A 25,634-nucleotide genomic window follows, 5' to 3' on the forward strand; every position below is an offset into this window, starting at 1 on the left:
CAATACTTCCATTCTGCAATACCGACTCTTAGAAACAAACTATTTTAAATCCAAATGTTAGAAACGTCAAATATAAAATATGAACTTTCATTTTAAATTAAATTTAAAATGATTTAAATCAGAAATGCGATATGTTAAATCTCTTAATTAATAGTATATTACTCACTTCTATTTAAAGGATTAAGTTTCTATTATTTGGACTTTCCATAGTTCATCTTTGAAGTACAGTATTAGTCTTAATCAAATCTATTATTGATCATGATGATCGTCATATGTTGTCGTACAGAGGACATGTACGGCCATGTTTACTCGATTCTGACGCAATTTCGATTTATAAAGGTCAACATACGAGTCGATCGAAATATTGAACGATATCGAAGTAGTTCTCGGAGTGGTCATCGAAAAGGATGATCACGAAATCGTGGAAGTTTCGTGTAACTATCTTGCGATGAGGTAGGCCATTCCCCTTTTTTCTCCTTCGGTGGAATACCTTCGACAAGATGCCAAGTGCTTCGTTCAACGATTACGCCACTCAAACCACTAAGCCTGTCGGTCGTGGCATTAAAGTGTACTGTTAAACTCGAAGTACGACTATTAATGTTACCGTGCAAACGTTTCTTATGTGTATGCTTAACACCTTCCCGTTCCATATGAACAAATCAAAGGCTCTTAAAAGTAAAGTTCATTGTATAATTAATTTTTAGTATAATTACAGAATTAAACATTTTTTGAAAAGATATAGTCGATACATTTATTGTAAATTGATTAAGAGCATGCATTTTATTATAATAAGATTTAATTCTTTTCTCTAAATTAATTTGCTCCATTGTCGATATCCCTCGAGAGATTAAACGTCACATTTGATACCGTAGGAGATCCGTGAATCGATGATAATAATTTCGCGAGGACGTGGAACGGCGACACGCTCGAATACGTCGTCAGTCGGTGAAAAATATGCCGTGCGCGTTTCCTCTTTTCTTCAGAGCTTAGAGCCAACGATGTAGCGGCACTCGAACGGCTCATGGTTTGTGCTTAATGCTTATGGCATCGTTCGTCAGTAGAGTGTGACGGAATCGGAATGAACGTCGCGCGGTATTGTCAAAAGAAATTCTGGGTGGTCCGAGGACTCCATGGCTATTTGTTTCGCCAATAGGCACCGAGAATCGTTGCTGCTTTTGCTTCCTATGGAACACTGCTTTTGCATGTTGATTAATCCCGAGCCGTTGGTACCGTAGCGTAAACTCGAGGCAAAGACAAATCTCCATGGAAAAAGTAGAACGATAAATTACTAAGTCTAGGATCGTTCCACGCGAAATCGACCACTTTTTGAGTAACATCTCGGATTTTTAGTTGATTTAGTTTTTAGTGATATTTGGACGTATTTTGAAGGATTTAAAAAATTTGCTAGTAAATAAAATCGTCATTGGTTCTTACAAAGAGACTTTATGGACCTGATGTTATGGATCTTGATGTATCTTGTTTTTTGGTTATTCTACAACACTAGTAAACATTTTGTGCAAAAGGATTTGTAGCAACGACTCTTCGTTATCGAGAAAAAAATACAACAGTTTATTTGGAAAATTGTCACGCGACACTTTTTAATCGTCCCTCACCTGTAATCATGTTAAATATCTAGAGACTCGGTAGCGTCTCGGCTCCAAGTACATGAAAAATTATCCGTCACTACGTATATATTCCTTTTTCGTACTTTTATGGTATTTATTAGGTGGACTGGAAAGTAATGTCGTTTTTTCAATTTTAAATACTTGTTTATCACTCACTAGCTCATTTCTACACTCACTAGCTATTTCTAGCTCTTCAGGTCGTTTTATCGACCTGGCATTCAAAATTTGTGCACTAAATGGCAAAAGGCTGTTGATAACAAGGGCGATTACATAATTGATTAAAAAAAGGAATTTATTAAAAATTTGTTTGAATTTAATGTAAAATAAACGATATTACTTTCCAGTCCACCTAATATATCCTTTTGCTTTCAATGAAAACTTACAGGTCCTCGATCATAGATCGAACGACAGTGGTTGAAAACCGACTCACTAGAATACAAGAAAAACAAAACTAATTTATTATTAATGCAAAAATAATCTCATAGCTCAGCGACCAATGTAATCAAACACAAAGTCGGTCTCCTAGCCGAGCGATTAATGTAATCAAACGCAAAATGTATCCATACTCGCTCACTTCTGTTTGATTACATTTAAAAGGGAAAAACGAAACCATAAAAAAAGAATAATAAAAGAAAAAAAAATTGACGATCTCGGAGATCGAACGCGAGTCAAAATAGGCACACGTTCCAATAGCCGGCGCTTTAGCCAACACGGTTATTACAGTTCTTGTTAATTCTTTTGCGCACTTGGTTTATCACTCGTAAATTATTTTTTTTTTTTTCTCGAAAACGAAGAGGCGTTGCTACAAATCCTCTCGCACAATATCTTTATTAGTATCGTAGAATAATCAAAATAAATTTCATTAAAGACCGTGACATCAGGTCCGTATCGAGGCTCGAGACACATCGAACGGACGATGTGCGAGCGCGTATTCGATACAAGCTCGATACAAGAGGAACGGCCACGGAACCCTGCAGCTGCTGCATTCTCAGTTGACGCGTTGCATCTGCAGCGAGCTTATTGTCGCGTAATTTCTTTCCTGCGTTCGGTGCGCGCGTCTCGAAACCGCGACGAGAATGAGAATTGACCATTTCGAGGCCTTCGATCAGCCAATAATTCGGCATTGTTGCATTTTTGGAACTGTCGTTGTATTCTTTTTTGCCATACATTGGCGAAATGAACATTAAGAAAATTATTATACAGAGTGTTTCGTTTGAATCGCAATTGTTAGATATCTGATGAGAGGATGAAGCTATCAAATAATGTTTTTATAAAAGTTATTTGGTTCAAAGGGACAAATCGTTTGGTGTAAATAATTTTGTTGTAAATGGAGTGGTGGGGTATACAAACATTTATTTTTTTTAATGAAACCTTTATATATTTTTATCCAGAATATATATAATAGGATTTATTTAGATAAATTAATCTATTATACGTGGTTATTTATTGTAATACAAAGCTTTGAAGGTTGTATCTAGAAAATATATAGATAATTGAAACTGATTTCAATTAGATTGTATACCGCTCACACGAAGTGATTAAACCATTGTTTCTCAACCTTTTTGGTCTAAATGCCCACTTTGTCAGATCTGCTTCTTAATTCACTCCAATTACATTTTTTAAAGCATTAAAATTGCATCATAATCTCTCAAATAATATTGGTTATGTTCCGTCTAGGCAGAATAAAAGTAAAATGATATTTATTACGCCTAATTGTAACTTAACATACAAAAAAATAAGATACCTACGTAAAAATTAAGTATCTTCAATAATTTTAACGTATCACACAAATAATACATGCTACATGAAATTTAAAGTTTCAATGAGAATCTTGAGCTTAGTGATGTTCGCAAGTTTGAGTAATATTCGGTTTTAATTTCGAGAAATATAATCTTAAGTCATCTTGTTCGCAAATTTTTAGAGGTTAGCTTGGCCAGTATTTAAAAAACAGTAATGAAACGCCTTTCAACTAAATATGAAGTTGAAAACGTCGCAATAACAACTTTAATTTCCACCAACAGCAGCTGAAATGTATTTAATAATTAAACACAAAAATTGAACCTAAACTTTACTTTCAATACTTTTTTATATTATTCCATACTGTTGTGTGCATTTTGTAGTTTCTTGCTCATACAAATTTCTTAGAAATGCATAAAAATTCGCAATAATATACTTTTGATTAGTCCGCAGAAAGTGACCATCGCCCTTAAAATCAGATAGATAATCGCTCAGTTCAGAGTGTCAATTGTCCACGTTAAGAAACAATGGGTTAAAGAATGATTCAAAAGCATTGGTCGTCACTAGATCGCCTTAGGAAGTTCGCAATTACTCCTGCGAGTAAAACAGGAAACCCAATTCCGGTTCTGTGGGAAGATCGTGTCGAAATTAGTACGAAACGAGTCCGCGAGAAACGTTTCGTTCGGCATGAATTAGATACTGTAGACACTAGAGAACTGTATAGTTCCTATAACGCGACAGAGATATTGCGACTATTGTTTTCATATAACGCGATTTCTCGTGCAACATACCAAACAATAAAGCACCATTATTACAATTATTTTCCAAGTTTAATCATTTTTTGTTCAGTTGACTTTCTGACTTTTCTTGTAATGGCTGTAAAATTAATTTCCTGGTCCTGGATCTGGAATACATATATGTTTTCTTATTTCTTATTTTCTTTTGGGTGCAAATAACTAGAAGTAATTTTTAACAGAATATTTACAGTTTTGTTTTTCTATATTTATATTGGTAGTTAGATAAATAACCAGTAATTGTAATCATACAATGGACAAACTTTAATCTTTATTTGAAAGAAATTCCTGAAAAATCAATAACGATCAGTGCTTAAATTTCAAATAATAACCATGATTATATTTCGCATTTTTGAATTTCTCAAATTAATTATACAACCATTATACAATTATACAATAATTTGTTCTTTGTTAAATTCCAATGAAATAAAAAAAATTGTTGACTTACATTTGAACTAATAATATTGAAAAGATTGTCGTACTTGGCAAAATAGAAAATAAACGTTGGCACGGCAATAATCGTTCCTAACCTGTTGCTTTACATCATACGCGTTACACAAACAAAAATATCGTATAGATTTTCTATAACTAAAATTCACACAACGCGTAACACTTAGCCGCGTTATACAAGAGCTCGCTGTAGTGGGATTGCGCGACCTATTTTTCTCTAAAAAAAAACACCGCGACCTTAATCTTCGAGCGGCCCGTTTCTTTTCGTCTCGAGCTTTTTAATCATTTTCACGAGTTACTCTTCCAACTCCGTTTTCGTCGCGATTTGTAATTACAATAGGCTCCCTAGTTTGCACAGAAGCACACTCGACCAGAAACTGAACCCCCCCGGTCCTTTGTTGCACGGTTCGTTTCGCGCGAAACGTCGTACGTGTACCGGTTCTGGACGATCGATAAAAAGGATAAAGAACCGTGGATAGTTCATACACCGATGCGTTTACCCAGAATGAGCAAAAACTCTGCGGATCCCGTTCCGGAAATGCCTGGATTCTGACAGTTTTTCGCGGTGCTCGAAAATGAGGGCACTCGTTAATCTTGATCAAATTTTTTATTAACCTTTTTGTTTTGTTTTTTGTTTTTTTGTTTTTTTGTTTTTTTGTTTATCGTTGGACGGATTGGGAGTAAATATAATTTAAGTTTCTTGGTAACGAGGATCAATTTGTAAAGGAACAATCTGTTGAGGTAAAGAGGGTAATATAATTACTATTTTTAATTCGTAATAATAGTGCCTTGTGCTGACAATATTTTCATAAGAATTTAAAAAGAATTGAAATGCAACAATTATTTTAGTATCTATAGAAACAATACTTTCTTCAATAATATTTGGAGTCGAATATAATTGGAAATGAAACTAGCAAATGATTTAAATCTAGAAGTAGAGATGAAAAAGAAAAAAATTCAATGTGCTAATCGGGAGGTCTTTGATCTAATCACATGCTGGTAAAACATACATTTTGTTAATTTTGTTTCCGTTAGGACAATATCATACATTATTATATCTTACGTTGGTCAAATCTAAACTACCATACAAATTTCATCGAACGAAAGTGATTTTGCAGTAATGCAACACAAAAGGATACCCTTAATTTTGCTATCTTGTATTTGCGATTTTGGTTAAATATAATAAAGCTTTGATTAATTTGAATTTCAAGAGACTTTCATGGCTCTTTTTTTAAAAATTGTGAAAGATATGATTCTTCTTACGTTCTTACGTTTAGTACGTACAATTTACACAAATATTGAAAAACAAACAAATGATTTTATGTGTTCTCCGTGTAAAAAAAAATGATTAGGCGCGCTCCCGTGTTTGCCCTCGAGTTTTACGTTTCACGGAGTCCGCGGAGTCGTTGAACATCGGAATTTAATCGAACCAGAGTGTACCATTAGCGGAAGCCAGTTAGGTTGTTATCGACAGCACGCGGTTTCCTTTTACGGTATAATGATTCAATTAAAAGAGCATTATGGGATTATCTTGGTAGCCGTGGTAACGCGAGGCTCCCCTATCGATTCGATAGCAGCAGAAGGAAACGAAACTGTTTAATTGCGCGGATCATTGAAGATCGGTCGTGTTCTGTTTGTTTGATATCCTCCGTAGTTTTCGTTGCCCCGCTGTGCACGCTTTATTATGAGCCAGTGCGCTACTTAATGACGGAATAACGGCGATGCGATTAAGCGAACGAGATCGTGGGATAACCCCATTCACGTTTATCGTCTATCGAGCCTGTTCCCCGACGAAACGGAGGGAGACGAACCCCTTCTGGAACGGCACTCGATTTTATAGAGGCTGATCGGTATCTGGGTACGATGCACGACAAGTTTCCTTTCGAAACACTTGACTCCCGTGAATATTTTCCGACGGAATCAGAGGTTAGATCATAAGCAGCTTCGATGGCGATTTTAATTAACTCTTTATATATGGAGCACCACCCATATGGGCGCGAATGTGGAACCATAAGGCGAGACACGCCATATGGTAGTCGCAGCTTCTTTTTCTCGAGTAATTATTTGCAGGGATGAAAGAAAATATTAGATTGTTGTTGATGAAATGGTCGATTTCTTAAGGGAAGGAACACTGTAAAATTAAAACAAAAAATTCTTAATTTTGTTTGAAGATATCGAAAGATATACATTTCGTGAATGTTTCAAAGAAGTTTGAAGATATGTCATGGTATAGTTTGTTTAGAAACAATTCCTGAAAATATCTCTCTTTTTGAAGCTGTTACAAATGAAACTTTCAATATCTGTAATAATGTTTATGAATTAAAAAGTGATTCGATGGATTGGATGCACTTTAACCATCGCGAAGTAAGCGTACTTTTATGCCTGTGTCAAAGAAATGTATATTTTATCGATCGATTCTTTGGGTTAACCATGGACTTCATTTCGAACGTTCCTACTTTCTAGTCAAAATTTTTTAATCGAACGAGTTGTTTTTTAATTATTCATTCCCCCAAAGCTGTATTAATATATGCAGTAAATAATCTTTATCGCGTTCCAATCCAATTAAAATTTCCGCAAACAATATATTCAACTTTAACTTTCATTCATTATTTGCCTCGCTTTTCAAATTAACCATTTTGGACTGAAGTAGTCCCGAAAAATTTCTCGTATAATTTTTAGCTAGTTTTGAATTTCCACACACGTGATAAACTCCATTTTATATTGAAATGGTCCATGAAAATAATTATCGTCTCATTTTTAACTAGTTTTAAACTTCCACACACATGATAAACACTATTTCGTTATTCTTTTTAGATTAGAAAAACATTAGGTGTTTGTGAGATCGGCTATTTCATATGCAACAACCTAATAAATCGTTCAAATTACATAATTTCTTGTCCAATACCTTTAATAACTTTATATTAATAATTAGAAAATCAAGGAATCCAACAATGTACAGTTTCTTCGCGAAACAACAAGCGTAAGACTACAGATTAAACGAAACTGTGTGAATGCAAAGTTGTCGTTAATTTACGAAATAACAATAATTTATTTACTGTTATCTCTCCAGTCACGAGACGACAGTTATAGATTGAAATATATTCAATTTTTCAACAAGGTTTTGGAGTTGCAAAAAAAATTTGTTTCTCGATGTAACAAATTATTCAGCTGTAATACAAAAAAATTATACATATATTACGAGGAATTGTCACAAAAATAATTAGATTATCCTCGCAATTAAAAACAATCTTCATAAAATTCCTTTTAAAATATCAATCGTTTCTCCAATTTCTGTCCTTGGAACTCAACACTTTCAAAAATTCATCGGAGGGGAACCAATTGAAAATTGACAAATTCGCAAACCAGATATCGTTTCTGACAGTCACCAATTTCGTTCGATCGGTGGTTAATACCGAAAGAGGACCGCGAACCAGTGCAAAGTTTATTTTGCGCGGAGGCTATTGTTGTCCAAAACGGGGACCGAGGAGGGGGACAAATGGGTCTCCCCCTCTGCATAGCACAATTTTCTGCCCGCTCGCTGGATTAATATCTGGAACGTAACAGGTTCTTTTATGGTGACCCCTTCGCTCCCGCCTCCTCGCATAATTTATCGCAGAGAAGTGGGCGTATACACGGTCGCGCGACATACAGGCAACCTGCATCCCGGAGTCGCTTTCCCTTTTTCGGAAATCCGGTTCCCCGTTGTCCCTACCCTTCCCTTCACGGTTTGTCACGATAAACGAGGGAGAGAGACGACGAGAAGAAATGCTATAGGCCCTTCTTATTTCACGTGTATTTCACGTTGTTCACGAAATACACATGACGCGGATAGAGTCACTTGAATATGTACGTGAATCACGTGATTGTAATCACACGAAGAAAATCCCAGGCACTCGCAGTTCCGGATATACAGGGTGTCCCAAAAGTCGGGGAGGAGCCGGAAATGGGGGGTAGCTGAGACGATTCTGAACAACAATTTCCTTTGCGAAAATGTCGGATGGGGCTTCGTTAAGGAGATATTAAGGGAAAACCCCGACCAATCAGAGCGCGCGTAGACCGTTCAAGCGGCCGCGGTAGCGAAGGCTACGCGCTAGGTCGATGCTTCGATGCACGTCGAGTCACTTGTTCGCGTGCAAGCGCGGCCACCAGCGCGTAGCCTACGCTACCGCGGACGCTCCAACGGTCTACGCGCGCTCTGATTGGTCGGGGTTTTCGCTTAATATCTCCTTAACGAAGCCCCATCCGACATTCTTGCAAAGGAAATTGTTGTTCAGAATCGTCTGTTACCCCCCATTTCCGGCTTCTCCCTGAGTTTTGGGACACCCTGTATACTACATACGAATTTTCACATTGTTACAACTTTCTTTAAAAGAAGACTTTTCTTTAAAAGAAAAGTTTTAATGCTTATCGAAATTAAAACATTTTGTTCGGTTCATGAGGATATGAACAAATTTCGAAAATATTCAAGGCTGAGCATTTTATTATGTTACAATGAATATTCAGAAGTCACAAGAATGTTGAAATTTATGCACTTTATTAGTTTATTATATATTTGTCATAAATATTAACCCTTTGCACTCGAGAGGTGACTCTCAGTCACCACTAAGTTTCCTTTAAGTTTAATTTCTTGGAACTCAAAGTGCCAATAAAATGATTATCGTTGAGGCAAAGGTGAAGTGATTTTCAAATCTCAAATTCAAATTCAAATTCAATAAGCTTAGCAGTCGTGAGAATAGAATGCTAAGAAAGCATCTCGAGTTGCTGATAGATATCAGAAAAAAAGGCCTCGAGTGCAAAGGGTTAATATCTATAACAGATATATAATAAACTAATAAAGTGCATAAATTTCAACATTCTTGTGACTTCTGAATATTCATTGTAACATAATAAAATGCTCAGCCTCGAGTATTTTCGAAATTTGTTCATATCTCTATGAACGGAATAAAATTTTTTAATTTCGATAAGCATTAAAACTTTTCTTTTGAGCATCTTTTATGACAAAGTAAAATAAAATTCGCATGTAGTATAACTACGACAATATTCATAAAATTATTATATTCTTTTTTTACAAAATAGATTACATGTAAACTATTGGGTTGTCCAGGAAGTTCGTGGCAATTTTTAAGAAAAATTCAAAGGCACATTTGAATTTTGATATATATTTATTGAATTATATAAATGACATTTTGTTCCACGATCTTTCCACCTTTTAAGGGATGCACCCATGTTAATTGTTTACAACCATTCCAATATAAACAGACGTGTACCACCTACCAAAAATCGGCACGGACTTTCCAGACAAACTAATATTTCAGAATGTTTATGATATATTACGTATTTATTGTTACAAACTCGCGAAGTGGATAGTGTTCAATTCATCTATTCACGTGATTCACGTTGTTACGCGAATTTAGTCGCCTGAATTGATCTTCAGGTGTACTTAAATTGACGTAAAAAATCGAATGCTCTACTCGCAACTCGTATCCGGCTCTTTCGTCAGTCGCGAATGTCGTTCCCCGCAGTCTGCATTTTCCCGATGAAAATAGACGCGCGGCGTCGTTGACCCTCGGGGATTCCCATCAGACGAGAGCCACTCACCACCCCCAGTCGCGGGAATTTTAATTGAAAAGACCGGAGACGAGATTTCGAGCGACGAGCGTAGAGAATTTTCATTGAAACGCCAACGTTTAGGAAAAATGAGGACGCGAACGTTCGGGAACTATTTTTAAATCGGGACTCCGGAAATGACTGCTGAAGACACTTTCCATACGAGAGGTATGTAGAGAGAGGGACAGCGGAGAGAAATATTGAAGTTGATCGATCAGGAGCGCGTTGACGACGAGGTATTTGAAATTTACGTATATATTGGGATCATTTACATTTTTATTTAAGGGAAAGGTAGGGGAGGACAGAAAAATTTTCTAGAAATTCAAAAATTAACACAGAAATATTTTATAATTTCGAGGTACACTTTTGATTGTGAGAGTTCTTGATATTTATCTTTCTCCTGTGAACATTATTTATAATTACTGTTAGAGACTAACCCGTGTGTACATTTAATTAGAAAAAAGTGCTAGTCGTGACAATTGTTTGTTAAACGAATAGATGCTCAAAAGCGAAATAATCTCATGCTGAATAGTCGATAAGCGTTACATATTATTGCTACTGAAATTTTGAAAACAGATTTGTTTATTCGAGGATACTAAATCACGTGTATACTAAATTCTAAAATCATTTTAATTATAACAATCATTTGATGAATAAATGCTTGTCCAAAAGTAAATTAAATTCGTACTGAATAATCGGTAAACACTCATTAAAAATCTAGTAAATCTTGATACTCTTCAGTTTAGATTTCTATAAATTAAGAAAATTAATTTTTAAATAAATCATAATAAATAAGAAGAAATTTCATAACAATTGATATAAATAATTGTGAAAACCAGTTATGAATGAAGTAAGATTATAATAAATAATAATATAAGAAAATACTTCATACTTAAATATGTTTCACAATCAGAAAAGGTTTTCAGAAAATTGATTCAGTTTGGATTTTTATTTAATTCTTCAAATAGCAATTAATTTAGCTGTTTAAATGCTACGGATCTTTAAATATCAACAAAATACCACAACGATTACAGAATTTTATGCCAGTATAAATTCCAGTTTAGTACAACCTTGATAAATGACAACACTTAATGCTGTCAGTCATCTACATTCTCAGAAATGAAACGGAAATATTATCTTTTAACTTGGGTATCTGAGATTTTTACGACCAGTCGTCAACGCGTTCAGGAAGCCTTTTATCGGGGCATATAAAAGGCTGAAATTCATAGTGATGTAGATGAATAAATATAAAACAAAAGATACAAAGAGAGTTACATCGTGTTTTCACACTATGTCCAAAATGATGTGTGATGTTATTAGGCCGCGGTAGTTGATGCATTTTTGGCAAATGAAAATATGGAAAAGTGTACGAGAATATATAAAATATCGATGATAAACTACATGTTACACTGTTCAGAAGATAAGAAATACTTTCATCTAAATTTCATTTCTTTATCTATGCCTGTAGAAATATGAATTTGCATAAACATCTATAGTCTAGATATCACGGTAGCTCTAAATTAGTTTCTGACTCGCGTCACTATGATTCTCAGCCTGTTGTATGGTAAATTAAAATATCATAGCTCGAATCAGTGCTTGGAAAAGTACACAGCTGCAGGCGAGTACGAAGTAACGAGTGGTAATTAATCGCTCTCACGTGGCCACAGATGACGCTACGCCGATAGTCATTCATGATTATTTATGATAGCCTCGTATGTCGATGACATAATATAAAGAGTTTCCCTAAGAAGGCTTCAAGATTTTATTTTTTTGATCAGCGTCAAATATATTTAATAAATATAATACGCTGTATAAATTGTATAAACTGCATATACATATATCATGCTACTTATGTTTTATTAAAAAATAAAATTACAAAGTCTCGTTCGAGAAATCCTTTATATTATACATCGAAAACGACAGGAAGTGTACTCAGCAATCCGAGAAAGTTTCGCAAGATCTTCTTCCGTCCTCCCTCGTGTACAACCACCTGTGAACCCTCGTAACAATACCGTCCATTGTTCTTTAGATTATCTATGTTATTCTCCATTAACGCGTTGTCGGTACCAGAGATGGACAAGATTCTTGTCTGGACAAATGTCTCGAATGACGAGTATAATATACACTTTTTACTCGTTATGGGCGAAATGACAATGTAAATTTAGATTAATATAAACCTACTGATATTTCATTTATCAGTTGGATGACTGATCTTAAAGACATTTTTTCAATTAAATGCAAAAGTATTTCACTTGTTATTAAATTGAATAGTATATGAAGCAATTGTATTTAATTTTCATACTGTATATAAGAAATTGTATACAAAAGTTTGAAAACGATGGTATGTTTAATGTTAAATGTAGAATGATATATTTTACGTGGAACGAATAAAAATTTATGCGATTGAGAACTATTCGATCCAGTAATCGAATAAAATTGTTCAATTAGTTTCGTCCATCTCTGGCAAACCCCGTGCGCAATTTACAGATTTATGTAAATAAATATAAACAGCGTTGATCCAGAAGACAACATCCATGAACACCGAATGCACTAATCGTTCACCATATGTGTATATAGTTATTCTAGTTATGCAATATTAGTGTACAGATGCACGCAATGTTTAGTTGGATCATCATGGAACAACCATTGCGCACAGTGTCGTTAGAAATAACAAATTCTCATCCATTAATACACGATCATCATCGAAAGAAACGTCATCATCTGCACGCAACTTTAAACTGGCACGATTGATCATGTCCCTGTAGGTAGTTTTTCATTGAATCACGATGATTCACTCTGACGCGCGCATTCCGTGTTCATTCATTTTTCCGACGTTCACGAGGAAACGAGACTTATGTGGAATCGATGGAAATCCACGCAAACTTTCGCTGTCGAGAATGGTCACTGGGATCGTTTCATGAATCAGTATCGAAGGACGTTATACCATGAACGTTGTCTCGAGTCCCGTGCGAGAAATTGGTCATTTTTCAAAGTAAAAATGTAGTGGCTATTAAGTAGAGGGATCAATTTTTCTCTCGTAGCTTCTTTGCTCTGCTTAGCGGTATTCTGCTATTAAACACTGCATTACTATATGAAAATATATAGGAAACCATATCATAATCAAAAAACTATGGAGAAGTTGGGAACTATGGGTGTTAATGAAATTTTTGATATTTGCAAAGCATATGAACATTTGTATGAAAATTATACTAAGTAATTATTACATTAAAGAGTATTGTCACATCTTTTTTATTTTTAATTACAAGTTTTAGTTTGAGAAGGATCGTTACATTTTTATACATGTATATTAATTTATTAAATTGCTGTGGTATTTTCAGAAATTCAATTATAACATTTGCAGGCTCCAAAGATGATTTTAAAAGGAAGAATTGAAATGTTAAACGAATAATAGTTTGTGTTAAATTACAAAATCATCATCTTTTAATTTTTTTTACGTAATAGGTACAATTCTCGGTACAAAGAACAGTATTGTCACGTTTCATCTCGGATGATGAGTCGAAGTCATTGATAAGTTTGTTCAGCATACCATGCCTTAGACGAGACGCTATTAATGGCTTGAACAGTCTCCAATTACTCGGTAGTTCATTGGTACATAATTAGTATCGAACGGATTCTTCAAGCAATTATCAGATTCTTGTCTAAAGGGATATTTACTGAATCAGTATTTCTGCTTAGTTCATCCAACAGAAATATGATGACATACTAATATTATTTTATAATATTATAAAATCATAAACTTATTACGACAGCATAACAATTTCTTAAGGGGATATACGCTATTGTCATAGCCAAAATGCAAGAATTTTTTATCAAGATTTAAATATGTATTTTAATTCAAACTCAAACGTAATTTTGAAGTATAAGAATTATAAGTATTGAACTTAATATTATATATAAATTTTGTTGTTAAAAAATGGCCAAGATACAGGATCTTCCAAGAACATTTTTGTTTTCCTGAACGGACAAAGGAATTTCTTTTTGATGAAAACTTACTATATTATTAAGAAAAAACAATAATTTTGAAAAACGAGAAATGAGGTTTTGCAGTAAAGTCACTATCATTTTGGTAAAAATCGAAATATCGAAAAATCCTTCGTCAATTTAACAGATGTTGACGTCTTCTAACAGAATAATTTGTTGTGTGCACTGAAAAAAAAAGCGTTCCTAGAGATTTGCTGTGTCTTGACTATTTTTAAATATATATTAACAACAGAATTTATATATTTACTTCGATACTTGTAGTGTAATATTAAACTCTAGTTTTAATTAAAATATGTATTTAAATCTTGAAAAATTCTTGAATCTTTCCTATAACTACATGTATCCTTTCAATTATCTATTTAGTGTAACTGTCAATTCGAGACACCCCTAATCGTGATACTCGACAAGTCAACCACCGTACGTTAGGGTATATCTATTGAAGACATTTGCCTATGTTGATCGTGCTTCACTTTGCATCGAAAATACGAAAGAACCCTCGTTGACACGATTCTAGGTCGCGAACGAGTGCCCACGTTCAATTTGTACACATTCGTGTCGGAGGTTGGAAACTGGCTTCAATTGGCTCTAATTTTTCGAGTATCTTCATTAAAATCAATCCTCGTGGAATGACGCGTAGCCACGCTATTCTTTAAAATATTTGACTGAAGACTGAAGGTTGCACCACGCTACAACGATTTCAAGTGAATCAAATAGATTTAAATTCTATCATTGGTATTTCTTTATTCTACCCTTATTCTGTAGTCATTTAATTTTGTTAAGTTTGTTTTCTAACCATTAATATATTAGGCGTAGAAATTAATTCTGTACCTTTTTATAGTTAACTTGATATTTATAATAATAATGATAATGATAATTATAAAAAAAAAGAGAGCACATACTATAGTTTTAAAAACAATTGTCAAATCTGTGTTCTTCGTGAAAGTTGGTACTTTAATGTAACAAAATGGCGGACAAACATTTCTGTTCGAACTAGAGTTACAAATAATTAAATGTGAAGGTAGAGAATTATTTTCTACACCCAATAATTGGGAAGCACTTTTGTAACCTCTCAGCAGGACAATAATAAGTGAAATTTGTTGCACATTAAACTTCGTGTATAAACTACACGAAATTCATTGCAACGGAGATTAGATTGCGAACTTAAAAGGTTAATAATTTATCGTAACCAAATAAAGTGTATTTTTATTTAAAGTACAGGCATAAAGGATCGAATGTAAAGGCACAGCATTATTTTCTACACCTAATAAATTTAATGTCTCAAAGAATAACAACGTCTATGCATATGTACATGAACACGTGAAATAAGAGACACTACCGCCTACACGTGTTCGCAGCGATGCTTTTCACGGCTGCACGTGACACGTGTACACGTGTATTCTAATATAAGGACAGAATCGTAGCTTCTAGCGCCTATGTATTACAGAGAGAGGTAGAAAAAGATCACTTCTAGTATATATAAGAGGAATATAGTGCCATCAGTAAGTAGAATGAGGAAGGCTGACTAAAGTGTCTGACTCGATACTCCTGGCGCTTCCATCTATCACTAATCTTATTTTCTTCTTGGAGTACTCTAGTGGCTAGAGTCTGGCCTATCCTTTTACACTTAATCGATTGTGTGATCTAAAATCATTAAACTGTCCCTCTTAAAACAAAAACAAGTAGTAAGTGTCTGTTTTCCAGATGGACAATATTAACTTCTTACTTTATGATTAAATAAAGATGACGAATGCCTAGAAATACTCCAACACTCTTCTAAATTATGTAATGGGGAAAGAGTTTAATGTGAAAAAAATGTCCAAGTATTTGGAAAATTCAGTAACCACTTCAGAAGTTGACCATCGTAACGAATTAAATATCTAGTAGTCGACCATGTTTTATATCAGTGAATGACTACTTGAACTGGGAAGCAAGATTGTTTATTTTCTACAGATATTAATATGAATGTAATTGATTCGCTGAAAAACAAAGTGAAAATTGAAACAAAATATCGATTTTATCGAAAACCAAATTCGGGAATAGAATAGACACTGTGAGTTTTACTTCAGAAACTACATCTCTTTACTCATATTATAGTTCACCTCATCAATGTTAATATTGTATAACACACAATTGTTTTAAAAGCTGACCTTGATAACGTCAATAGATTACGATGCGGTTAACCGCTAAAACGTAGAAGTATCATAACCCAACAATATATTCTTTGTCCTATAAATTGTTACATGCAAAATGAACAGATCACAAAATGGTAAATAAATTAAAACAACAAAAGTTAGGATATGACCACCTCAGTCAATTTCTAGAATCTAACATAATTACTAGACTGCGGATCTTGATGCATTTATAGAAAATTTGAATGTGCAAGAAATTACAAAATGCATAAAATATACAAGAATATAAAAAAAATATTGATATGCGAAATAAAATCTTTGCAAGCGTGATCCTACATAAAAATGTATTTTACTCTGTCAAATATTGTAACATGAATTTTACTTCCAATATTTTTTACATTATTACGTAATGTGTACAGTTTGTATTTTCTTGCACATTCTAATTCCCTCTAAATGGACATTCTAATTCCATAAAAATCCAAAGTATCGTGATTAGGTTCGCACGAACTTTATCTCTGTACAAGTTCAATTTTTCAATGACTGTCAATTGTCAAACTTTCCTTGTGAGAAACCGAAAAATTAATTCCGAAGATCAGATGTTAAATAAAATAAATCTAAATAGGATTCGTGAATTCTAATCGGACTTTAAAAATAAATATTAACACAAATGTTAGATTACGTAGCTTCCAACTGTACAAGAACAAAATTTTAGCTTCGTTAATATTTTCACGAGTATTTGTCTGGCACTCGGTGTTAATTATCGACAAAGATTCTTAGATTTCCTCCAAGTTTAAGGGATTAATAACGGTGCATCCTTGATCATCCGTTATGCATTCTTTCGTTTGCACGTGCGACCGCCGCGTGACTTTTTATTTCCTGTCCCGCATTTCACGCGCGCGCTCGATACTCGATAAAAATAAATACGCGCGAGCCGCATTTCCCGACCGATTTCCAAAAGCGACTGACCCCGAAAGTCGACCCTATCCACCTTCCCCTAAATAAACACGGATTTATCTCTTCCCCGTGGACCCGGACCAGTCGAAGGAATTTATGCGCCGCTACGAGGATCAGATTCGACCGGTTTCGTAGCGAATTCGTCACGCTGGGCTCCCGGGTGTGCAACATGTGGCGAATAATCGATTGGGGCACTTAAAGAGGGTCCGTTTTAAGAGACAACACGGCGCAAATCTCGGTAAAAATAATAACTGTATATATTGATACGAAGGAGAAGAAGATATAAATAGAAAGATAATAATATAAAGAAAAATGTAGTCACGTTATATGAAGGGTGTGGGAAAGATTAGGTACAACTTGATTACTGTTAGGTTTACAGGGTGGATCAAATAAATTTGATAAGTATTAACTTCGTTATCAGTGCCTTTAGAGGAAAATGTCAAAGGCAAAGATAAATGGTTCAAAGAGTGCAAATATATTTGTAGAGACTATTCAAATTTTTTAAAGAAATTAATCTTCAAGATCATTATAATTGCTATCTGTGGGTGTTTATGCATTCATGACAAATGAAAATATGGAGAAATCTATGAGAATGTACACAAATGCGAAAATATGTAAAGTATTAATAATTATATACGTGTTGTATCGTTTAGAAACAAAATTTTATTTTCACGTAAGCTTTAAGTCATTTTCTGTATGTGTAAATATACGTGTCCGCATAAACATTCGTCTAGCTATCACCGTTACTATCGAAGCTTGGATATAATATGTTTTAGAAATTCGTACAATGGCAACTTAGAATAGTCAGAGACTGTTATCTACATACATATGTATAGGTAACTTTTTCATGCAGAGCTGATGATAGGAAATTAGCATCTCTGATTTTTAAGTGTTACTTCCACATATTATGTAATAGACAAGTATTAGCAGAATTATTAGTACATTAACTGGAATTATTCCCACCATAAAAGTAGTAAAAAGTATCTTTGTCGATAATAGAGATTAATGGAGTCAGAAGATAATGGAGCAATTCATTTTAAACTTCTTTTATTTGGTATTATAACTCGAGACCTTTAAATTATTCTCTTAAAGAAATAATTGCTCTAATTTTTAACCGACTTCGAAAATATATGTTTTTCTTTTTTTGTTATGTGCTTCCGAGTATGAGTCGAAATATGAAACACAAAACGCGTTTTAAGATTACTTTATTAAGATTTACTTATTTATATTATTGACAAGCATCAATACTCAAGAACTATAACAATCAAGAACTCAGTTACGATGAATAGGACACCCTGTGTATCACGTGTTGTTATTTCTTAACAATGAGGCAAAAGTAATTTAGAAATAATTACGATGACCACGGCGACCGTCTGAGAGGCGTCTGTCGACGAATGCTTCTAACTGCTCTTGCCGTCACTCGAACAGCTGTTGATACCGGTGAATTAAAGGAAGAAAGCAGTGGAGAATGAGTAATTGGATAGCAAAGAATATTATAAGGTTTCCGAAAATGATTTTTTCCATTTACACGTTAATAACGAATGGTTGACGTAGATATCGATAAATAATAATAATATCTGACTTAACAATTAAAATGGATATTTAGAAATAGTAATAGGTGCCTGATGAAACTAAAGATTAGAGATATCAAAAAATAATGATAATAATATAAAAGAATATAATAGCAGACAAATGAATGCCAGGAATAAATAGTTGCGTCTAAGTTTCTCATTAAGGAATCAATCTAATGATTAATTTTAAGGTTGCCAAGATTGCTGATCTTCGACGATATCCTCATCGACAATAATATAACTTCATAACTGGAAATGCAGTAATAAGTAGCGAATTAAAATACGATAAAAGAGTATAATTAGCGCTTCCATTCAAGTTCTCGAATGTGTATAATTAAGAGATAAAACACTCGCGAGTTATGTATGAAACGATATGTGTTGGTATTAAAATTATCTCAAACGATAATAAGACTGCAGATTTTATGCACTTATGGCATACCTACACAGTTGTAAAGAACATATGCCAAGTGTATGCAGAAGATATGGCTACTCTAATGTATTAATTTGCGAGATAATTAATGTAAATTAAGTGCAAATATATTTTTTACACGTTTGGTATCTTTTCCATATTACCATACACCATAAATGCACAAAATCCGCAGTCTAATCGCAATATACAGAGAAGGTTGACTAGCGAGCAAGCGACCTCGTGCGCCATTTTGCTGCAAATTGCGGACTTGATAGGCGAATGTCCCTCAGTGGGATATCGCAGACCCCCAAGCATATTGTCCGCTATTTATAGGCAATTTTCGATTTCTGCGACAAGCTATTGTCACGGTCTCCCATGCTACGCGCTCATAGGAAGAGGTTATCCAACCGAGATGTAAAATTAGTGCTTCGTTAAACTTCAAAAAGTAACTACAAGAAGATTAAGGTTCCGTGGATTTAATGGGGGATTTTAACAGAACTTAACTTGATTGTTTTTTGGATTGAATATAAATCATATGAGCCTTTTTCGATCTAAATTGATCATCCCATTTTGAAGACCATAAACAACAAGAATATCACAAACAAATCCATTTTTTGATTAAAAATAAAAGAGTACACTTTTATCGCATTATTTAAGGATAATTCGTGCAATAGAAAATTAATTGTATCGATAAATCAGTCCGATCCTTCTAATTACGAAGATATAGCTGATAACTCTTGAAGTTTCGTATCCAATCAGTATAACAGTACGGAGCGTGATACACACAGTTATAACTTTGGCAATATTAATTTTTTCTTAAATATAATTTGGTAGAAATATTTTAAAGACCTTAAGAAACAAGATTATCAACAAAAGAAACGTATTATTTGACCAAAAATAAAAGAGTACCTTCTTAATTAAAAATTTCTCACGTAGCACTCAATCATAGCACACTGGCATATCGCAGAACACAGATTAGAAAACGTTGATTTATAGAATTGCGTCGACTGAGGCATCCAAACTCTTGAAGCTTCTGACGTCGGTACCTTCGTTTGTTGAAGACACTCTTTACATGGACGCAAGCTGATGGAAATTGTTATTCCTGACACGCGATGAAACAATGCTTACGATTTCCGCGCACTCCTTCATTAGAATCATTTAGCCAGCGTTGCCGGACGCTCAGTATCTCGCGGCTATGTCCTGTTACTATGACTCTGTGATAAGTGAAACGAGTAACGTAATTCATTTCCTCGTTTATACGGGAAATATCCATTAACCACCTTCTTTTTTTTTTTTAAGTTGGTCCGCTTTGTTCGCAATGTTACTTTTTCTAACGCGATTTGCAAACTGGGACATGTACGTCCGTTTACTATTCTAAGTTCTAAACTGGCAAAATGTGAGGTATCTCTTTAATGTCACTATAACATTATGAAATAGTTTTTAAAGTCAAATATCAAAATATTATTTTAACACTGGAACTACCGAGCTGATCAATTTGATCCATGTACCTACTTCAAACTTATTTTTGAAGTCACTCAGTCATTAACAATTTTTTTATCGCATTATTTAAGGACAATTCTTGTAATAGAAGATTAATTGTATCGATAAATCAGTCCGATCCTTCTTCTAATTACAAAAAATATAGTTGTATAATAGATATTTATTGAACTTGGTAGTTTTAGCGATAATTAAAGGCGAACCTTGAGTAAAAACTAAGTCAAAAATAAGTATCATGAAATATTGTTGCAGATTTTCTCATATTACACTATAGCTTTTAAACAAAATACAGGTTGATTAGCAACGACTTCAAAGAGACCAAAAGTTTGAATTATTTTAACCCTTTATTTACTGAATTTGTCGAAAGATTTTTAAAATCTAGGCGTCCATCTTGGTCTTATATTAAACAATTAAAAACGAACTTTACAGAAGTGGGCTTGAAAGTCACAATAGGTTTCAAAGCGTTCAATTAATACAGTGCCATGAGAAAATTGACGGGACTTATAAGTCTCGCCAGTAAATAAAGGTTTAAGATCTGAAAGTGGGCCAATTCTGTATACATTAATACATGGCACAAAAAGTAAGAAACTAATGAAAAAAAAATAAAAAATACATATAAATATTTGCCAATGGTACATAAGTAATCGAGCCTATGAACATTTCAATGTCGTACAATAGTCATAAGAAGCTGCAGTTAAAAATTGTACCTACTTTGACCATTTAAGAATGCTGTAGATAATTATGGCGCAACCCAATATCTATTTTCCACACCAATGAAACCGTTAATTTTGCTCGGCTTTTGTTAGAAAAATCATTTGAACTGTCGTCACGCATGCCACTTTCCTCGATTAACGTTTCGTTCCATTTTCCCTCTTACTTGCCCGCTTCTGTTTGCTCGTGGCGCGCCATAAAGTCGCGCGAAGCGAGCAACAAAAGCTGACACTCGTTGGGAGCGTGCCGAACGACGGGGATCGATTAATTGCCGGCGTATCCAACGTAAACGAACAGGGAAGGGAATAAAAAAAACTTAAAAACAATGTTTAACCGACCCTAATAAACGCACTAAAACGAAATAATTATTTAAAATTCTCTAATGACAAAATTTCATCCAATAATTGCAAATGCAATATTATACTTCAATTACGCATTTAATTACACTTCAATGCTTCAATTATTTATGTAATTACAAATGCAATATTATACTTCAATTACGTACTTAATTACGCTTCAATACTTCAATTATTTATGTAATTATTATAATCAATTAATTTTTTTTTTATAAATTAACATAAGTCTACTCTTGTGGATCTATATTTATATTGTTACAGAGTGCTTTAATTGCTTTCTTTATTTTAGTTTTATTCATTTTACAAAATGGAAACTTTGATAACAGTATAAATTGTAGACATTGTAGACATCTGTCTATCAAAATTTGTGCCTCTATAAATACGTCTAGCCTCATGGATCTAGACTTGTATTGTCAAAGAATATTTTAATTGCTTTCAATATTGTAATTTTATCATGAAACGAACACTTATGATAAGATCATAAAATGTAAACAATGCAACGAGTCGGAGAACAGTAAAAGCATGGAATGCTTGCAATTAGGCAGCAATTGTTCCCGTTCATAAAAATTTCATAGCCTAACTTCAAATTGCATGCCCCGATCCTACTAGAATTTATATAGTACCACTAGGGAAATATTCTCTCTCAAGCAAACAAAAATTTAAACAGGTTTAGCTGTTACGAATTTATGAGTGAACATGACCAAAACGTACAAAGACATCCACGTACGAATCGAATTGATAACCGCGTTCTTTGTGAACAGGATTTAAAAAGGCAGCGGTCTTGAAAGCTGTCTAGAACAGTCGTTTTCCTAATTTAGCTGACACAATTTTTACTCGACGGCCGTCGCGACGCCGCGCGACGTTTCCCTTTTCGTACGCGTCGTCTCATCGCGGATGGAGGGGACCACGGGGTCCTGCACGCGGGACAGAGACAGTATGGTTCAAATGTCACTCTGGTTTATTTTCGTTTATATATAGAAACGAGAGAGTTCAGCCGGTGTCACTTACCCCTGGCTACCGCGACACTTGGTCCTTCCCTCGATGATTTCCGAAAAAGAAGGACCGTCCTTTTCGAGACCAACCCCAACGCGTTAACGAAACTTTCGTCGCTGTTCCTTGTGGTTGAATCACTTTTTTTTTTAAACCACGCAGGAAATCGTTGTTTTTCTCGGGGAAAAATGTATACTGTGTAAAGTGTCGCGGATCAACAGATGCTCTTTTATTTTTACCAGTTTCGAGGCAATTTTTGTAATTCTTTTTGGTGACCAAGTAATTGACATCCTTGAAATTTGTGTGCGATTATTTATACGTGTCTATCACTGTTCATAAGTATGTGGTTACTTTTTCAATTGGGAAACGTCTGTAAAAAAGTTACAATTTTATCAATGAGTACCGCTTATGTTTCTGTATTTCGTTTGCGTCGTATTAGAGAATATTATTTCGTCAGTAGTTGAACAGATATTATTTATAAAGTTGAATTAATTATTTTTAGACTCGATATTATGAAAAAACGAGTAACATACATAAAAAAGAATACGTGTCAAATTGAGTAACCTGCTCCTTTTCGAAGTCGGTTTAAAAAAAGAACGAAAATGTTTATCAGTTTTTGCCGTTATTTTAGAAGCATATTATATGCACCATATCAACATTTTTCACGTATATAATATAACAATAAACATTGATTAAAAGGACAGGTCTGTACTTACTTTCATTTTGTTTACAACTAAAGAAAAAGAAAAGTGTTTTTCTCCTTAAACTACAAGTATAAGTGATACTTACTATATGACGAGCATAAACGAGCCGAACGTTCCACGCCTAATTTCATTAATTTTATTCTCTATTTTTCTGCGTTTCTCGCTAGTTCTATCCTCGTAATAGAAAGATACATTTGGTGGAAGGGTTGAGCTCGCCTGATCCTCGTGCTCCGAGGCTTGTAACCGGAAGATTATCTTAATGTCGGTATTTAAACCGTGTCGTGGTGACAGTGGCTCTCTATTTTAGGCTCGTCTCCTCTCGATTTACCGTTCATTTCGTAACTCAATATACTTTGCGAGCTCTCGACCACGACGTTAGGATAGAGTTACTCAGCACAGTTCTGCGAGGACATCCTCTTCCGTCGGTGTCACGTAGGACTTCTACTTATTCTATCGCGATTGCTGCGTCGCAAATCAGACAGACAAGAACCCTCGAAAACCTTGACTTATTGCTAACAAAACATGAAAAGAATACTCGAAGAGAATACTTATAACGTGTCAGTCACGACTATTGAATTGATTCATAAGTAGATTGCGGATCTTTATGCAAAGTAAGATCTTTCCAAATGAACCTACAAGAATTGAACCTAAATAGGAATTTATTTTAATTTTACTCTGCAAATAGTATAATAGAAACTTTACTTTCAATAATTTTTTTATATTATTGCATACTGTGCGCATTTGGTAGTTTCTTGGACATTCAAATTTCCTATAAATGCATGAAAATCCGCAATCTGGTTACGAGTAACTACCGCTATAAGTAAAATACAAATTTGTTAATCTTATCTCAATTTTATTTATTTCTACATTCATTCAAATAGGATATAATATTGTAAAATATATTATTCTACGAGTAATGCCATTATTCTTATTTTAAATAGAACATACTACCACTAACTATATTATTGCCTTATGAATTTTATAATTATATCAATCATCTTTATTTTCATTTTCATTTCTATACATTCCTAAATGATTTCAGACAGTTTCAATTTGAATAATGTTAGTATTCTACGAGTAACAACATTATTTATACTCCAAATATAGTATACTAATACTAAATACATTAATATATCATGAATATTGTAATTATCAATCATCTTTATTTTAAATTTCACTTGTATTCTCCGACAAGCATTCTAGTACCTAATGTTTATTTGAATAATGCAAATGCTCGTGAAAGTATACAGACGGATAGCAGGAATCAGCCATTAAAGAGAAAAACGATCGCTCGTCGTTCGAGAGCAAGGAACTCCGAAGACGCGACTCGGAATACCTGATAAGTTCGTATTTCCTTGGGCGGAGACGCGATTTGCACAATAATGCACCTACAGGTGTTTCCATTTCCAGATGAACGCGAACATTAGCCGTATTAAAGAACAACGAACTATTCTGTAACATTTAGTATCAAACATTAACCCTTTGTCGTCGTCGTCGTCGTCTATTGAGAAAACTTCGAGAAAAACATACTAAAATCAAAAGATTTCTTAAAAAATATTAACAACTCCGTGTAAAAATTTGAAACTTCCGATCGCGAAGCATCGATGCTTGATACTATCGAAAGGGTCTCGGTGAAACGTTAGAACGTGTCGGAAACGTTTGTGTATCGTTTGTCGACACGTTCTCCGCGGTCATTTTTCATCAGCGAAACACGTTGCCAAGTGCTGACTCGCAGATACCTTATCGCGTTCGCAACTCGGATCATTAGTTGACCGCAGAACGATAAACGCCAGGTGTTGCACTACTTTGTGCATTTCCTTGAAACGGTACACCCGTCATACGGTGCTTATTTACGAATGACAACGGTATCCGTGACATCTCTACTTAAGTTATAACAGTGTTCTATAATTCTAAACAATTCTGTCTTATATTAAATATTATTCGGTATTAAGGTAGAGAATAATTAAACCAGTCGTTTGTTGTTATATAGAATTAATTCAGTCTTATATTAAATATTGCTCGGTATTAGAATAGAAATTAATTGAAAACAATCGTTTATTATTTACATATGTGATATCCTTGCTTTAATTAGTACAGT

General features: G+C 34.2%; 1 protein-coding gene and 1 long non-coding RNA gene across 3 annotated transcripts in view; one reads left to right on the forward strand and one right to left on the reverse strand.

The window, feature by feature from the left end:
* The window catches only part of LOC128889459 (uncharacterized), an 88,294-nt gene that overhangs the window by 24,434 nt on the left and 38,226 nt on the right, over window positions 1–25,634 (forward strand). The window lies entirely within an intron of this gene.
* Window positions 18,903–25,163, reverse strand: LOC128889508 (uncharacterized). The gene is made up of 3 exons (XR_008460458.1): window positions 25,067–25,163; window positions 24,873–24,988; window positions 18,903–24,048 (listed from the first exon to the last, which is right to left on the reverse strand). It is a non-coding gene; the product is annotated as an uncharacterized LOC128889508 (long non-coding RNA).

Source organism: Hylaeus anthracinus, unplaced genomic scaffold (assembly GCF_026225885.1).
Source record: "Hylaeus anthracinus isolate JK02 unplaced genomic scaffold, UHH_iyHylAnth1.0_haploid 11997, whole genome shotgun sequence".
Classification (NCBI taxonomy): Eukaryota; Metazoa; Arthropoda; class Insecta; order Hymenoptera; family Colletidae; genus Hylaeus; species Hylaeus anthracinus.